The following is a 12965-nucleotide window of genomic DNA, read 5'->3' on the forward strand; positions in this document are numbered from 1 at the left end:
GGTTGCTCTCCTGGGAAGCATGGCAGCAGAGGTGCGGAGGGCTGAAGGGGAAACATCCCTAGCGGGTGTAGAGAGCGTCTGAGAGGAGGGGAGCACGCTCAGTTCTGGTGCTAATAGGACAGACTCCTCCAGGCCATGAAATGTGCAGACTGAAAAGAATTTGAAGATGCTGAGCCCCCCAGGAGAACAAGCGGGGGCGTCAGTATGTTTTAAGATAGAAAGAAGGAAGAGAAGGAGCTGCCAAAATAATGTGTAGCAGAAAGGCTCCTTCTCTACTTTTGGATTGCTTACCAGACAAGCTGCCTGACGCACATTGGCGTTGAACAGGCCCCAGGTGGGGGTGGCAGGACATAAAATAGACCCTCTTCTCCTTCATTCTGGAGCTTCCGCAACCTGTGAATGCCTGACGCTCAAAATGAGCCCCAACATGATTTCACTCTGTGGTTGTTAAATGCAGCTGGCCTTACCCAGGGCTAGGAACCGGGAGCAACCCAGCACATCCCCAGAGGCTGGAGGCTCAACATAGGATCCGGGGGGAGGGGCAGGGGGGCATGTGAGGAAGGAAACTGGCTGTCAGCACACACACACACACACAAAGCCAGTTGTCATAGCGTCCATTCCTACTCATGGCAACCCCGTGTGTGTCAGAGTAGAGCTGTGCTCCATGGAGGGTTTTTTCTTTTGGCGGGGTGGGGATTTGGGCAAAAGTTTACAAAGCAAATTCGTTTTCCATTCATCAGTTCATACACATTTTTGTTTCATGACACTGATTGCAGTCCCCACAACATAACTGCTCTCTTCCCACTTCCTCCTTGTGGCTAACTTTTTCCTGTGTCCTTCTTTCCTATGCATTCCTGCCCTCTGAGCCATCTCCCTGTGCAAATGCTACCCTTCTGATCTCTCATGGTTGATTGTTCTAAGGAGTGTACCCGCCTGGTGTAATTGTTCACTTGTGTTGTTGTTAGATGCTGTCAATTCAGTTCTGACTCTCAGCGACAACAGAACAAAACATATGGTCCTGCATTGTCCTCACAAGTGTTGCTATGCGTGAGCCCATCGTTGCAGCCACTGTGTCAATCCATCTCAGTAAGGGTCTTCCCCTTTTTCACTGACCCTCTACTTTACCCAGCGTGATATCCTCCTCCAGGGACTAGAGGCCTGTAGACTTGTCTATTGTTTGGCTGGAATGAGTTCAATTCCAGGCCCGAAGGGTGACTGGGGGCCCTAGTCTCGGGGTTTCACCAGGCTCCATAGAGTTGTCAGTGCTGTTATTTTTGCAAGCAGATTGCCAAGCCTTTCTTTGGAGGCATTTCTGAGTAGGTTCAAACTAACCTTTCAGTTAACAGCTGAGTGTGTTATCCATTTGCACCATTTAGGGACTCCTGACTATAAGCACATATGAAGGCAAACGGGAGAGTGTATAGCAACTACTGTCTTTTTGTATCCTTGTGTGTGAACGTGTGTGAGAAGTGCATATGTGAGGATATGTGTGACCACAGCTGTGCTAGGGAGTGTGTCTTTGTGTGTAAATGTGGCTAAGAACAGGATACATAGAGGAATTTAAAAAAAAAAAAAAAAAATCCCACTGCCGTAGAGTCAGTTCCAACTTACAGCGACCCTATAGGACAGAGTAGAACTGCTCCATAGGGTTTCCAAAGCTCTTACACTTTACAGACTGCATCATCTTTCTCCTGCAGAGTTGCTGGTGGGTTTGAACTGCCAACTTTTGGGTTAGCAGCCACATGCCTTAACCACTGTGCTACCAGAGCTCCACATATGGGAAAAAGTCCCTACAAAATGTAGATTCGCAATGGCCCCCTTAGTGAGCACTTAGGCACGCAGGGAGTTGACCAGGCATTTTTTATTCACATTCTTACTCAGACTTCTTCTCAGACCTGGGAAGGAGGGAACTAGGTATAATTCTTATTCTGATGAGGAAACAGGTTCAGAGAGGTACCATCCTTGTCTATGGGCACTCAGGTAATTAAGGTCCAAAGACTTAAACCCCCTTACACCTAACACCCCTTTGTTCTGACCCCCAAAGCCATTGTGCTCCCTGTGTCCAGAATGGCACATCATCCCTTCCTTTCACCCACAGCTCTCCTCCTGGCAAACTCCTATGTGATGGTCCAGACTCAGCTGCCTTCTCCAGGCAGCCTTCCCTGATGCACACAGGAGGGCAGGTACCCTCCTCTCTGCTGTCCTATCCTAGCACTTGATTGGTCTAGATGACACCTGTTCACCTGTCTCTCCACCAGTCTGACCTCACAGAGGGCAGAGCCCTGTCCTACTGCAATCACAAAGCATGAACAAGTGGCAGGTCCCAGAAGAACATGGAGCATAGCAAACTCAGCTCATGCTGGACCTTGGCCATCCAAGGCATGCTCCCTGCCTTCACCTTGGCTGTCTGCTCCCAGACCTGAACACCCACCCCAACAGCAGGGCTTGTTCTCAAAGTCCTAATTTCAGTGCAGGCTTCCCCTGCCTGGAATGACAGGTCTCATTCTTTATGGCCCAGCTCAAGACTCACCTCCTTATCCCTCCATTCAGCAGATCTTTGCCAGTGTTTATTGCGTGCCAGACAAGAAGCCAGCTGTCTGGATGGGTAGTAATAACAAGAATAACTTCCACACATGGCACCCACTGTGTTCTAGGCATGATTCTGTTACACATAGTAATTCAGAATCCTATGATATAGGTACTAGAATTATCTCTATTTTAGAGGTGAGGGAAGGAGGTCATGGAGAGGTCAATTAGGTTGTCCCAGATCTCCTCACCTGTAAGTAGCAAAGCATAGATTTGAATGAACCAGGTAGCCTAGCTCCAGAGTCCTGCTCCTAACTACCACCCTACGATGAAGAGCCTAGTCCTTTCCTCAGGAGCTCACAGTCTGCTGGATGAGACAAACTCTGCAAAGTGATGTGAGGTGAGGTGAGAACCACTCACAGGTGGGTGCAAGGGAGGACACCATCCCACCCTTATGTCAGGGCATCAGACTCATGCAAGATGGCCTTGACCCAGCTGGTCTGTGTGCTTTGGTGTCTGCCCTTCCTTCTGTGGGGAAGCCTTCCCACTGTGGGGCCCACTTCAGGCTCATGACTGCCCTTCCCAGCTTCCAGTAGACCTACGCTCTGGTGCTTAGCAGTCACCATGGCCCCTTGAGTGCTGGCCTGTCCCCTGTGGTGGGGACTGGCCCTAGGAGCCCTGCGCCCAAGTTTAGTGGCAGGGGGGCGATCCACTGCCTGGAGAACAATATGTTTGCCTGCCCCTTGTAGAGGGAACGGGTTCTGTTTTCTCCCTCCTGTAATTGTTACCATCTGTTTCCTTCCATCATGTTTGTTGATGTTTTCTTGTTTTAAAACTGAAATGAGTCAGATTGGAAGCTGATTTAGGAAAAAAGTGTCTGGGAGGGAAGCTCAAAATGGCTTTCAGGGACTCTGTATTTCAGAGCTGCAGGAGAGAAAAAAATGGGCGCATTGGGGTGGTTAGGGGGTGTCTGCCAGCTGTTCCTGCCCCTTCGGGGTCCCCCCCCTCAGCCCTGAACAGACTGGAGCTGTGTGGGTTTGTGTGGAGTACGTATGGGGGTGGGACTGGTTGTGTGGGTTTGTATGGGAATGTGCATGTGTGTGTGTTTGGTTGTGTAACTATGTGGGTGGGTGTGTGTATATTTGTGTGCACATGTGAATCTATGTGCACACATGAGAGTGTGTGTAACTCCTGGGGGTGGAGTTGTAGAGTGCAGGTCAAGTGGGTAGTTGGAGTCTTGTAGCCAGAAGAAGGTAGATGCAGAATGAGAGAGCTACACGTTGACTGTGACCAAGGTCTAGATTAGAGGAGTCTTCTCCCCTATCTGTTCTTGACTTACATGTGTGACCTTGAGTAAGTGTATAAACTAGTTTCTCCTGGACAATAAAAAGGAGTTTTGATGCCAACACTGAATGTGGATGAAGATGAACAAGGGGACTAGGCTTGGGGATATATGTAGGTGTCTACCCAGGAAGAACAGCCTCCAGAAGTGATTCCCAACCTTCTCTCCAGAGGCTCTTGGAGTTCAGGGTGAGCCGCACCTGGCTGGGCTCTAATGATGGCTGTCTGGAACTTCTATCTCTGGGACATTGTGGCCCAGAATACTTACCGTGACCTGCATTCTCATTCATGGCTGTCCCCCTGCCCCTGCCCCTGACCCAGAGCTAAGCTTAGGGCTTCTCTGGGGGATGAGGAGCTTCATCAGAGCATCACAAGATACGAATTCAACTGATATCCAGAATTTTAAGTCAATGCCTCCTGCCCCTTGTTTGCACATCACTCAAACCACCATCACCCCTTCCTATTCTCCATGAATCTTGGTTCCTAACTATTTTATTTAAGCCAAAGAAAGATACCCTGACTTTGCGCCTTGCTATCTAGGGCTGCAAACCCAACTCGGCTCGACGGCACTCAACTTGTGACTAAGATCAGCTGCCAACTGCAAGTGGGCTGCCCTGGCTTTGGTCTCTTGGCCAAACAGCTGGGCTCCCATAGATTTGGTTTATGAATCAGGATCCAGCCTGCTTTTCATTCCTTTGTCCTTGATATTCCACAGCCTGGAGGGGATTCTCTGGCCCCTGCCACCCAGAAAAAATAGATGTAGAAGACTCTTGTGCCTTTGGCAATGCATCTTTCTTGGAAAAGGCTCCCTACTTTTTCTGCATTCTTGGTTCACCTAATAGTTATACCAAAACCAAACCAAACCCACTGCCATCTAGTCGGATCTGACTCATAGCGACCCCTCCGTGGGTTTCCAAGGCAGTATCACTACAAAGTAGATTGCCCAACCTTCCTTCCGAGGAGTGGCTAGTGGGTTTGAACCTCCAGCCTTCTGGTTAGCAGTCAAATGCCTTAGGTACTACGCCACCAGAGCTCCCACCTAATAGTTACAAAAGCTGCCGTTTGCTGGACCCCTGCTTTGCCTCAGGTAGTGTGCTGTTGTTGTTGTTAGGTGCCATTGAGTCAGTTTCAACTCATAATGACTGTGTGTACAACAGAATGAAACACTGCCAGGTCCTGCACCAGCCTCACAATAGTTGCTATGCATGGGCCCACTGTTGCAGCCACTTTGTCAGCCCATCTCGTTGAGGGTCTTCCCCTTTTTGCTGACCCTCTACTTTACCTAGCAGGATATCCTTCTCCAGGGACTGGTCCCTTCTTACAACATGAAAAAAGTATGAGAGATGAAGTCTGGCTATTCTTGCTTCTAAGAAGCATTCTGGCTATACTTCCTCCAAGACAAATTTGTTTGTTCTTCTAGGCATCCATGGTACAGTCAATGAAATAGAGGATGTTCACTCCTCATAGGAACGAGTCTTTTAGAGGAAGATTTCTCATACTTGCATATAGATGAAGAATTGGGGGCTCAGAGAGATGAAATGACTTCTGCATTGTCACAAGGCAGGTTGGTGGGGAAGCAGGGCTTGACCCTAGAACTTAGGACTGCCAGGCCAGCTCTTATCACTCTGACAAAGGGGCATTTGAGGAGGCCTGTGGTATCTCAGCCTGGCAAGTGATGAACCAATATTCAGCCTGGGGTTTTACCAGAAATTCTTGGCTTCTGCTTATGCCCTTGCACCTTTGAACCTGAGCTTTCCCTTTCTAGGAAGCCACCTGGCACGTGCCAGCTGAACTGCACAAGGCAGGGCATGTACCTACCTTCACTTACTGTGATGTTTAGGAGCAAGTGAAGGAAACTTCTCGTGTCTGCATATTTAAGTGCTTTTATTAAGTGGAACAAGCTATTTCTGAACATGAGAGTGGCCAAAAGCCTTAGAGGAAATTAAAATGAACCATGACAATGGAAAATTGCACAGGGGCATGGCAGATTCTCCGGAGATAAATACAACAAGCCTTTCAACAGCATTCGGAAAGACTAGAGATCATGGAGATTATGTTGTGAGAGAAAAAAGCAAACTATCAGAAAATTGAAACTCCAGCTGGTGGGAAGACCCACCAGTATGCTAGTGAGACCCATGGGTGTCTCTCTCCACTTAATATACCACTGGGCTCTGGTGGACAATGCGGAGCCACAGAAACAACCGAGAAATTTCTGTTCAATTCAGCAAGCATTTTCTGAGCACCCACTGTGGGCATGCTGTATAAGGAACAGACATGGACACCCAGACTTTGCCCTCAAAGAGCTCTTGGGCCTTCAAAGATTGTAATCTGGCACATGCTAAGGGCTCAGTAGGCATTGGCTATTATGATTATAATTCCTCTATTAGTTTGTGAGCTCCCCAAGGCCAGAGATTATTCATCTTTGTGTCTCTAACATGCATGACAGCATCTCAGTAATTGTAGGGTGGGTGAATGAATGAATGAGTGATACCCCTGAAGGTGATCAGCCTTGACAGAGTGGGTGCAGAGCAAATGGAGCTGGGGCAGCCAGGCAGCCCTGCACATGCGGAGAAGAGTCCACCTTTGGCTGCAAAGACAAAGGAAGCCTTGGGCCAGGCAGTCTGGGCCTCTGTGAGGAAGGGTGTCAGTGAAGAACAATTATCTGTTATCACCTCTACGTCACCCAAGGATCATGGCAAGTAGCCACAGAGGGAAAGTCCCACACACTGTCTCCCAGTGGTCTTCACAGGCAGGCCAGGCGCAGCCTCCCTGGGAGCTAGGATTGTGGCTGCCCCCTCCTCTTGCAAAGCAGAGCCAAAGCCCAACCAACTCTCCTCTGGTCACCCTCAACCCCTCAACTTGGATACTGGCACACAGGTGTCACTCCCAAGGAAGACACATAATCTGTCTATCTATCCCAAGAGGGCATCCTTCCTGACCTGCCTGTCCCCTTCCACCACCTCTTAAGGATTTTACCACTTTTCCTCTTGCACTGGACCTCCAGTGAGCTGAGATAGAACCTGTCTGCCAGAGCAGGCTTCCTGATGCCTGAAGAGATACCTGCTTTTTTTTCCCCCCTAAATCATTTAAACCACCTCAGTTTTGAACTGAGGAAAGCTGAGCTGTGGCCAGAGAGAACACCTCTCCTTCAGGGTCCTGCCTGTCTGTACATCACTCTCATTACCTACCTCATTACAGAGTCTGAGCAGGCAGAAAGGAGAAATCGTGCCAGGAAGCTGAGAAAATGGAAACTGAGTCCCTCATTGCATGCTTCTGGAATGTTCCATCTTCCAGGCTGGTCATCCCCCCAAGCTGCAAGCCCAAGGCCACATTGGAATCTAGCCTCCTGTCCTCAGACACACACTCAGGCGCCAGCTTGCTTCAGTGACTCTTGAAGTCTTTGCAATAAAACTATTTTAGCTCCTTCAGCTGTGCTGCTCCGTCTGAGGAGCCGCCTCACGACGTTTGTGCTGCGTTGTTTGTTTCTTTGTCCTGCCTGACCCTCAATGTGACTCTGCCACAATTCCCTCTCTTGTTAGGCCTCTAATGAGGTCGCTGAAGATGTCTGTGTCAGGATTGTATTGCTTGGAGTTAGAGTCGAGCTCACAGTCGACTTCATGCTCTGAGAGTCAGTGCTGTGTGAGTCAGACTGGCAGTGTTTGCTTAGAACTTTCCCCTCTCACTGATGAGTCTGCATTTGTCATAAAAAATAAAGAATGCTCTGTCAAGGCCCAGGATGAGAAAGGTAAATTGATTGCTGTGTGTGTGTGTGTGGGGGGGGGGTTGTAAGGACAGTTTTAACAGGAGTATTAGGTGGTTGTTGAAGAAGGGACTCCCAAGTGGGTTGCTGACAGTGAGGTGGGACTTACTTAGTCCTATAGTTCTTTCTGACCCCAGATAGGCTTTGCTTGCAAAGGAGGTTTAGTGAATCTTAGATTACCCTTCAGGGAGGTTCTGGGGAGGCCTTGGGGAATAGAGGGGCCAGGAAAGCCTCAACGCAAACAATTCTAAAGAGCCTCTGCTTCCCCTGGTGTCTTAGGCTGGGTTCTGTAGAAAAACAAAACCAGTGAAGCTTAGAGGGAGAAGGAGAAAAATTGATCTCAAGGAAATGGCTCACACAGTTGTGGAGGCTGGCAAGTCCCAAGTTCACGGGTCAGTCATCAAGCGGGAGGCTTCTTCTGCTCATGCAGCTGCAGGGGCTGGTGAACCCAAGATTGTCAGACAATGTAGCAGGCTGCTGGCTTCAGAGGATGATGAATCCAAGATTGGCAGGTAAAATGGCAGATTGTTGGCTCACAGGTGCAAAGGCGACAATCCCAAGATCGGCAAGCACCACAGCAGGCCACTGGTTCATGCCCAAGAACCAGAGATGAGAATAAGCTAGATGCAGGACCAAGATCCAGCAGAAAGCCAGAGCATTTTCCTGTTGTTGTTGTTGTTATGTGCCAGTGAGTCGGCCCCAACTCATAGCGACCCCTCCTTGGGTTTCCAAGGCAGTATCACTACGGAAGTAGATTGCCCCATCTTCCGTCCGAGAAGTGGCTGGTGGGTTTGAATCACCAGCCTTCTGGTTAGCAATCAAGTGCCTTAGGCACTACGCTACCAGAACTCTCGAGAATTTTCCTAGGACATCCATAGAGAGAGAGAGAAAGAGAAAGAGAGAGAGAGCAGGCCACACCCCTGAAGAAACTCTCTTTCACCTGATTGGCTGCTCATAGCATATCTCATCATAGAAATGATTATATTATATCAATTCTCATCATGGGGAATGACTATATCAAAACTGTTTAAACCACTTAGGATCATGGTCCAGCAAAGTTGACACAGAAGCCTAACTATCACTCCTGGGCTTGTTGGGACCCATCTCCAGGAAGATCTAAGTAGATAAGGTCTCAATAGCTGGGTTAAAATTAACATTGGGTCTGTCAGTGGATGAATGAATAAACAAATTGTGGTATATATAAACAAGGGATATTATTAAAAATAAAAAGGAATGAAGTTCTGATATGTGATATGTGATGTGAACCTCAAAAACCTTATGCTGAATGAAATAAACTAGACATAAAATGTTACATATTGTATGATTCCATTTATATAATATTTCCAGAATAAGTCAATCTACAGAGAAAGAAAGTAGAGTAGTGGTTGTCAGAAAAAAAACCCTGTTGTCATCAAGTCAATTCCAACTCATAGCAACCCTGCAGGGCAGAGCAGAACTGCCCCATGTAGTTTCCAAGGCTGTAAATTTTACTAAAGCAGGCTGCCTCATCTTTCTCCCACAGAGTGGATGGAGGGTTCGAACCATCAAGTGCTTAACAACTGCACCATGAGGGCTCCTTTCAGAGGCTGGAGGGAGGGTAAAACTGGAGCAACTGCTTAATGGGTACAGAGTTTTCTTTAGGGGTGGTGAAAATATTTTTGAAACTAGATAGAGGTAATTGTTGTCACTGAAGTATTTACTTTAAAATGGTTGATTTTATGCTATGTGGATGTCACCTCAATTTTTTAAAATTTAATATTGGAAGCTTAGAATCGAGGTCTTTTAGGCCAGATTGGCAAATGGTTTACTAAGGGAGCCCACATGCATCCCTTCACCACTCCTAGCTCAGCGTCTCTGTACAGAGGATTTGTCCTCACCACATCCACCGAGGATTTCAAATCTGAAAATGACAAAGACTCCTGGTAATGGGTGTTGTCTGTGAGTCTGAAGCTGACCCTAGGGAGGAGGAGCATATGGCTGGCTTTGAGGCTGGGAGGTTGAGGGGTGGTCCCCAAGTCACTGACTACAGGGAAATGTCCCATCAAAGGCCAGAGCAGGGCCTGCCCTTGCCTTGCCTACCTGCCTGCCCACTTTGGCAACAAGAATGAAGACTAGTCGCCGTGCTCAGGAGGGGACGGCATTGTCACCAATGTCCAGGTGAGCAGGAAAAGGCAGCGCGTTGAGCCTCTGAGCCAGATGGGTGGGTTTTAAGGAATGCAGCTGTTGGAGGTGCTATGAGGGCCGATTGAAGGGGGGATGATGAAAGGCTCAGCCCAGCTCTGTGAGCAGGTGCCCCTCGCTCTCCTCCATGTCCCCATCTGTCCGTCTAGGCCACTCGCTCCCTCACATCACAGGCTTCTGCTGAGGGCCAGGCCTGCCCCGCACCTTTCAGCAGAATGAAAGGAAAGCTGATATCAGAGGGGAGCGGGAGGCAGGAAAGGGCCTCTTTCTTTTCAAAGAATTTCATGTGTGATGGGCTTTTTTTTTTTTCCCCTAGGTGATCTTATTTCAAAGCCCCTTTGAAAAATTTGTGGGTTTTGTAATGGATGAAAAGTGACTTGGAAATGGGGACTAAGAAGTTTTCAGTTGAAAGTTGTTAGAGGAATGTTGAAAGCTTTGATTTGTAAGGTTCTGCTAGATTTATCATTTCTTTTGTCCATAAGGCCCATCTCGGTGGGAAGAGCCTTGGAGGAAGGGGCTAGGGGCCTGGTCAGGGCACGTGAGAACCAGCTGGTGTAACATCTAGCCCCATCTGTGGTTGCTTGACATTTTCAAGCGAGGACATCTATGCTGAACTCTTGGCAAAAATGTCCTTGAGGTGTAGACTTTGATGTTGGAAATGAGAAAAGCAAATATACTTCCAGAATACTATAGGAACCTGGGTTCTGTCAAACACAATGGTTATTGCACAGGTTTTTCGTATCAGAAAAATAATTATGATGGAAGGTAGCACCCAACCAGACCTAAGGAGGGTAGGAGAGGGAGGATCTGGCACGAGCCCTGGGATATGATAATGTTGAAGAACTGGGAAGAGGAAAGGCCAGTGAGCATCAAGGAAAGGGAGCCCCAAAGAGGTTTTAGTGAAGAACCAGGGAAAGCTTTGTTTCAGAAACAAAGGGGAAGGGAGTTTCTGGAAGGAGGAAGCCAGTATTAAGGATCAGAGAAAGAAGATGGGGATATGCTACTGGAGTTGGCAGTAGAAAGTTATTGTTCACGTAAAGGGCATGGTTTCACTGAAGGACAGGAGTGGGGGGATAACAGGAGCAGAATACCAGGTGTTCCGAACATGGTAGAAGGGACAGCCATGAAAGAAAAGGGAGGAAAACAGATGGATTCTGGGGTGACAGATGAAGAGGCCCAAACAAATTCCAGTTCCTGTGCTGAGGAACTGAGGGAAAGGAGCCAATGGAGAAGAAGAGAGAAAGGGAGTGGGGTGCTGAAGAGGGAAGAGACATGAAGGGTGTGGCCTTGAGTGTGTTGCTTGCCTAGAGAGGGGTGGAGGTGTTAGATCCTGCAGCCCTGGCCTGAGACTCAGCAGCTGGCCCCGCTACAGAGGCAAGACCATGCCAGCAGGGTCAGGGACCATGTCAGAGGTGACTCAGAGTCTAGGGAGTCTGAGGGAGTGAAAACAACTCTGGAAGCCAAGTAGATCTGACTCCCTAGCCCCAGTGTACCATCAGTGTCAGGCCAGAGCTGCAGGATCTGACACCTCCACCCCTCTCTAGGCAACTGGGCTAGACACAGTGGGTAAGTGGAGGCTGTGCTCCTGTGAGCACCTAGGGGAAGAGTGCTAAGAGTTACCTTAACAAGGTAGTATGGTCACTGACTTGCTATGGTTAAGTCCACTTATGAGGCTGTCAGCTACAGCAAGGGTAGACAGTAGGGAGAGAGTCTGGAAATATTCCAGCTGTCCCAGAGCACTTTCAAGGGTCTTAGGATAGACTAGATCTGGGCTAGAATCCTAAGTCTGCCACTCTGTATCCATTAGTGAACTTCTCTGGGCTTTATTCTTGTCTATAAAATGAAGGAAAGAGCACAGACTTCCTCAGGGGTGGAAATCAGATCATGCCTATGCCTGGCATGTAGGAGGCACTCCATAAACATAAGCCATTAGGACAGCGAGGTGGCCCTGTTCCATCTGTGCCTGGCATCTGTTTCTGGCCAGGGCTCGTTGAGTCCTTGTGGTGTTCCCAAGAGTGAGATGGTACCAGGAGTCTCTGGTGGTTTCAACTTCAAGTATTTACAGATGCCCCTCAGAGCTGGGCACAAACCCTCGGATTACAGGACAAGATGAGACCCTGACCTGTGGCCCAGCCTGCACCCCTGCAGTTACAGCTCCCAACCCAATACAGCTGCCTTTATCAAGACTTTCACTGGGGTCTCTCCCTCCTTCCTCAGCTCTCTCACCACCAACCCCCATCACATCCTCTGCCACCATCCAAGCTCCCGGCAGGATCACTTACCCTCCAAAGACATCATCATATTCTGTAATACAATTGGAATTTGAATATATATTTAAAATGACAAGACTGAAATTAAAATTTAAATAAAGAATTACTTTTCTGTAAGTTGCTCCAAAAGCAGTAATTTAGCAGCAAATTGATAGAGAAAGGTAAGCACTGGTCCTTTAAACCATCGTGCAGTTTCCGGTGTGCAAGCCAGAAGTGTCTCAATTTAACACATCATTGGTTAGTATTATTAGAAATTTCATCGGGCTCTGGAGCACGTTATGACAGTGCTCCGAAGGGGAAGCCGGGGCGCAGACCTGGGCCAGGGGGCCAGAGAGGCTGCCTCATTAATAAGAGCAGGAAGGGCTCCAGAGACCCAGCATACCCCACCCCCCCAACCTAAGTAAGGATTTAACTGCAATTATTTTCTGGTTTGTAGTTCAGTAGCAATCATGAGATGAAAACTGAGAGACCCACAAATGTCATTTGCACTTTCTGGAGGCCACACATTTACAGCTTTGATCTCTGACCCCTTGAAACATAGACTCAAAACAGGGTCTGAGAAGGTGGCATCACCAAGGCGTTGGCTCCCCTGAGTCACATAATCAAGACCCAAAAATCTGTCCAATCAGGACCTGACCAGAAGCTTCAGCTCCTATGTGTCCACCCTCTGGACACAGGGGCCTGCAGCTTGAGCTTAAATACCTTCATTGTTTCTCAGTGTGAGAGGCTTGTTAACAGGCATTTTGGGGCCCTACTGAATCACAGCCTCTGGATGTGGAGTCCAAAACCTACATTCTTAAGCAGGTTCTTTTCATTTTTCTTCTTTCTTTTTTTTTTTTCTTTTTTAATTTTTATTATGGTGAAATATATTTACTAAAACATTTACC

At 48.1% G+C, this 12965-nt stretch overlaps 1 protein-coding gene across 1 annotated transcript in view; it reads left to right on the plus strand.

The window, feature by feature from the left end:
• KLHL29 (kelch like family member 29) overlaps positions 1-12965 on the plus strand; it is a 203882-nt gene that overhangs the window by 87034 nt on the left and 103883 nt on the right. The window lies entirely within an intron of this gene.

This window comes from Orycteropus afer, unplaced genomic scaffold (genome assembly GCF_000298275.1).
Source record: "Orycteropus afer afer isolate SDZICR_OR568_19922 unplaced genomic scaffold, OryAfe1.0 scaffold00058, whole genome shotgun sequence".
Classification (NCBI taxonomy): domain Eukaryota; kingdom Metazoa; phylum Chordata; class Mammalia; order Tubulidentata; family Orycteropodidae; genus Orycteropus; species Orycteropus afer.